At 33.7% G+C, this 5,519-nt stretch overlaps 1 protein-coding gene across 1 annotated transcript in view; it reads left to right on the top strand.

The window, feature by feature from the left end:
• The window catches only part of ntrnl4 (natterin-like protein 4), a 7,670-nt gene continuing 2,151 nt past the window's right edge, over positions 1-5,519 (top strand). The window contains exon 1 of the mRNA NM_001386567.1: positions 1-51. The gene's annotated coding sequence lies outside the window, so the exon portion shown is untranslated. The remainder of the gene's footprint in view (positions 52-5,519) is intronic.

The following is a 5,519-nucleotide window of genomic DNA, read 5'->3' as shown; positions in this document are numbered from 1 at the left end:
TAGTGATGTGTGATGACACTGGTTTCTGATCCGCTACCAAGTAGCATGAAGGTGAGTTTACCAATACGATACTGCCCAAAATTTATTGTTTGGGAAATTAAAGTAGCAAGTAGTGTACTTAAAAGTATCACTTTATACTGAATATGAGACATATTGTGGATTATTCTTGGTTATTGTTTATTGATGAAGGATTATCATACAAAAAAAGAGGCAACTTACATAATTACTGACAGAATCTGAGCATGTATATCCTTAAACGCCGCCTTTCCTCCTTTTCTGATGAAAACGTAGTTTAAAAATTTTCAAACATGAATTTTTAAAACATTTTTAAATTAAATTTTGATTTTGCAGATAATTGAAACAAAGTCTGGAGCATTTGTCAACATTAATTTAAAAATATATACACATCACACATCACCTTTTTGAGCATAATTTCCAAAACAAGTATTAAAAAATCTCATTACCGCAACAGTCTGCTAAATTGATTCTTACAAAAAAGCTCATTTATTTTGACATTTTTTAAAAAAAGGGATTATTAACAGTGATGTGAAATTATTTTAGATTCTAAAAATAACATTATTTTTAAATTAACAGGGTTTTTTATTTTTATTGTTATTTCTCATTACCGAAACACTGTACACAACTGACAACAGTTTTTTAAATGTATTTTGATAAAACCTGATGTGTTTTCAAAATAATGTGGCTAACCTGAAAGGACATAATTTGTAGATTATGCACATGCATTGAAAAGCAAACAATTAAAAAATATTAATAAAATATCACTTTAGGAACATTGGTTGCGGTAATGATAAATAGGTCACAGAATTTAGGTCAATCATTTCAACATTGATTTTAAGTATATCATTAGATTTTGTTAAACATTTAATGTAGAAAAAACAACACTGAATTTCAAATTTGCTTTATTATTAGTGCTTTAAAACATAGCTTTAATTTTAAAGAAAAATGTCCATTCGCTTGGATAAGCTGAAATAAATCATCATCCTCACTAGATAGTGTGGTCTCTAGTACAGCTTTAACCCTCGGGTGTCCCTTATTTAGGAATCAAATTGGTGGGCTTAGCCAGTCAAAAAGCGATGAACAACTAAAGTACCCACAGTTTTTAGCTTAGCATATTTAGCTAAAATGATTTAGCAATCATATTTATATAATACATGGTTTCCGCTACATTTATTCTTCCATAATGGGACGCCACACCAAAATTCATCCCGCCACGACTACATTACAGCTTCTCATTCAAAACATTTAATTTTTTTAATAGCGGGTGATACTCGCACCAAAACGTACTAAAAGGTAAGTGAATTATAACAGTGCAAACTTTTTTATAACCGTAGTAGTGCTGTGCATAATTTGTTTAACCCTTAAGGTTATGTGCTGACTGTCTGACTGACAGTTGCATGATGCGTGAGGCCAGCAAACACGACGTATAGCCGTTTCATTTTACTTCAGGACACATTAATATCGCTCTGTAGGTCTATTAGAGACATTCATAAATATTCCTAGCAAATCTAATAAATGCTGGAGACATAAACACACTAAATCGCTCTTCAGCAGCATTTATTTGAGAGCGCACAAGAAGATCTGCACGCTCTTGAAGTGGCTAATATTTGTGGGGGTGTGCAAGAAGTTTTGTGCACGAGCAGAGGGAATCGGCGTGCAAGCAAAGAGATCCCCATGCTGTAGGCTATTACATAAATGTGATCTCGACTTGTAATACTGCGCTTACTACATTTGTCATTGAAATAACGCTACAGGTTGTTGGTAGATCTGTGTAAAAGGCCTGCCGCCACAGCTGGAAAAAATCCTAGAGGAAACACTGTAATATTTTTATTATTTAGAATTTTGTTTGGGGGGATTGTGATAAAAATGTATATTTATGCAGTCAATTAACATACATTTCCCCTATTGAAAACAATGGAATTTTTGTAATTTTTATTTTTACTTAAGTTTAAATTAGTGCTTTATTTCCGAGTAGGGTCTGTCTGCAGACTGCAAGACAGGGGCATAACATGAAGGGGGCATAACTTGTAGTAGAGGCTGAATTTAAAGTCATGGAAACTCACTTGTCACTCTATGATGTCGGCATGATGGTGATGTACCCATCAGTTATTAACATCTACACCTACTCCACACCTAAACCCAAGCATCTTAGTAATTAACGCCTATACCAACCACAACCCTAAACAAAACCGTATACTTCATACTTGATGTGCTCAAAGTCGTAAGCGAATTGCTAAATGAATGAATATAATGATATATGAAATTAATTGGGTGTGGATAAATTTGGAGAAAACTTTGGTGAAAATGATCTCTTGTAAGTATTTCCACCATCTTGCCAACATCTCGTTGTGACATCTCACATGTTTCAATGGGATCTCGATTACTGCAAATTGCGCCTCTCTAACTCACTACAAGTTACCCACCTTCATGTTACGCCTGTCTTGCAATCCACAGACAGGTACACTTGGTATTTCCAGGTAAGGTAAAGACTGCCAGTTAAAAACAAATTTAAAAAGAAGATTAGCACCCTCTGGTCATGCAATGACATGGTGCAAACACTAGGTTCTTGTAATACTATCTCTACAATGCTGCTTGGGAATTCCTCTCTAGAGAAGCTAACATACTTCTTTCTGACAAGGTTTCGTTATTTGTTGTTTGACAAAGTGATTTGAGGTGTAAAGTTTTGTATTTTGATTACCGTAAAAACTACATATGGCTATGAAGAGACTAAACAAAAGGCTTAACATTTTGTATGATGCAGTGTGTTTGTTTTTCCCACTTAGCGGAATCATGGTGAATTAGTATTTTTGCAAACAAATTATTTTATAAATGTTCATATTTGACATATTTGGTTATTTTCTCTTTCTCACTCGGGGCTCTATTTTGACGATCCATGCGCAAAATGCAAAGCGCAGGGCGCAAACGCATTCAGGGCGTGTCAGAATCCACTTTTGCTAATATAAGGATGGAAAAATCCGCTTTGCGTTGTAATGCATGATCTAATAGGGAAACCTTTTATGCACAGACGTCAATTAGCCTGTAAATAATTAATTTTGTTTGTTAAGCGAAAAGATTTGTTTCAAAACTATTTCTAAATTCAGTTTTAATTTCCAGCAAACGAATAAATGAACAATAATAATGAAGTGTGCTCAAAAACCTGAGTTATATCCTAATACACATTCTGTGCCCCATATGGTCTAAAACCTGACAGGTGGGCAAATCCAAACTTGTTTTTAATAAAACAAATATAAATATGTAGATGATAATAATACTGCTAATGATAACATTATACAAACGCAAATTGTTATGAATGAACTGAAAAAGCCTCCCGAGATGAAGAAGGCATGAAAGTAGGGTTTTTATATTTATGTAGGCTAGAACATTATCTAAATCTAAAATCTAAAATGTTTTGTAATATTTTACAATTTACTATGTTCTGGTCTATTGAAAGATCTATTATAGTTTCTCAAAATAGCACCGCGCCAGCAATGCTCCTCAGCACGCCTTTTTAGAGTATAACGCCTATGGGCGCACATATGAGCTCAAATGCATTTGCTATTTAAACAGCGTGGCGCAAAACCTCAAAACAACTCTTGCACCAAGCTGAAACTAGCAAACAGCAATTGCGTTGCGCCTTGCTCCACATTGCGCCAGGTGTATAATAGGGCCTATGTTTGTGTGTGTGTATGCGGATTTGTACACTGCGTGTACAAAAATAAATTATTAACTTAAATGATTCGATTCCCTAACAATGTAGAGCGTTTCTTTTAGTAATTACACCTGCTATGCCATCTCCAAATCTAACCTCTCTCTTTCTTTCCTTCTATACTCCTCAAGTAGTTCTGGGTTGCTGTACAATTTCTTCCAACCTGGCTTTTGCAAAAGATTTTATTTTTTTTCATTGCTGACTGTTTAAAATGAAACAAATAAAAGCAAAATATAAACAGTTAGTACATTTTAAAATTAACATTAAATTCAAAAGAGTTATTTGAATCTAGTATGCAATTTTACTTAAATTCTCATTCCCGAAACACATGTTCTCTCTACTGCAACTGTCCCTAAATGGTTGCGGTATATGAGAAAAGAGTTGCGGAGAATGAGGTGCCTCAATATGTTTTGCAAATAATAGGGAAGCTATAATGATTTTTAAAACAAATTCTCAGTGGATAAAATTAAGTCTTTAAAAAAGTTTGTTTTCATAAAAATTTGCAATTCTAACAATTATGTATATGTAGAAAATGACCCGTTTCGGTAATGATAATCAAAAAGTTGTGTAACCATTTTGGCAGGAGAAAATTTTACATTAAACTGGAGAAATACAAAATTAAACTTTATTTAAACTCTTTATGTGTGTTTAAACAGCACTTTAAAATGGTTGCGGAGGATGAGAACATGTGTCACGGACACCTAATTTTTCATTTTTTACTAATTGTCATTATACATGAATATTCTAAAAACTATTTGTTTTGTCTTGCAAGATAATCTATTAAAACAATTCATTTGTTTTTATTAAAAAAAATTATGCTAATTTGTTTAAATTACAACATAACACACATTCAAACATGCATGGACACATTTCAGTAATGAGAATTTCAGTAGAAAATGCAGTAAAATGATTAAAAATAAATAAATTATGTTGAAATTACACATTGTGTTTTGTAGAGAACAGCGTTGTCTTTATTATAATGTTTTTTTGTTAACAAATTACTAAGTTTTACACTGAAAATCTTAAGTGCCATGTTGTTTTACTGGTTTCGTGAGAATAACCCACCTAGTCATGACGTAGTCATATTCTATCTTGTGATTTCTGTTTGTGATATTACCACAGTACCTCACTGTTTTGTTACACATATCAGAAACCCCATTGTTTGAGTTTATGGAAGTGAAGTAGCTCCAAACATAACTTCACTTGCGGTCACCCATATCCAATGACAGCATGTCTAAACAACATGTGCCAGCGGACTGAGTGGCTAGCTAGCATGCTCTGCAGTTGTACAGTGCCATATTACGCACCTGACTTGGCAGGCGGAAAAACAAGTAGTTCCGACTAAGGTGAAATTATTTGGATAAACTAGGGTAATTGTGGTTACTTTCCACCGTATTTCTATTTCCAATAAACTGCATATTTGCTCCAAATGATTGAAATATTGATATTTTGATAAAAAAAATCAATATTTTAGCATCGATCTGCACATCACAAGGGCTTCACTTCTTGTGAACTGAAGGGAGTGGAAGGTTAGTGATCGCCAACTGAAGACCGGAGGGAGGGTTATCGGGTGGGGTTTCACTGCATAAAATGATTTGGCTTGTTACACTTTGCTTTCTTGTGTGGTGTAAGACTTCATATAAGTTTTAAAAAGTCTTACAAGATTATATTATTTAATGAAATAATAAATAATGATCACAAATCAATTTCAGTTTTGGGTTCTGGCCAAGTGAATGCAAAAGTTTTGGTTTAGAACAGGGTTATTCGATTGCTAACCCAATTGGAGGCAGTTTGT

The sequence above is a fragment of the Danio rerio genome, chromosome 7 (genome assembly GCF_052040795.2).
Source record: "Danio rerio strain M-AB ecotype USA chromosome 7, GRCz13ab, whole genome shotgun sequence".
Lineage (NCBI taxonomy): Eukaryota > Metazoa > Chordata > Actinopteri > Cypriniformes > Danionidae > Danio > Danio rerio.
Note: the sequence above shows the minus strand (reverse complement) of the source record. Positions and strands in the feature narration are given on the sequence as shown.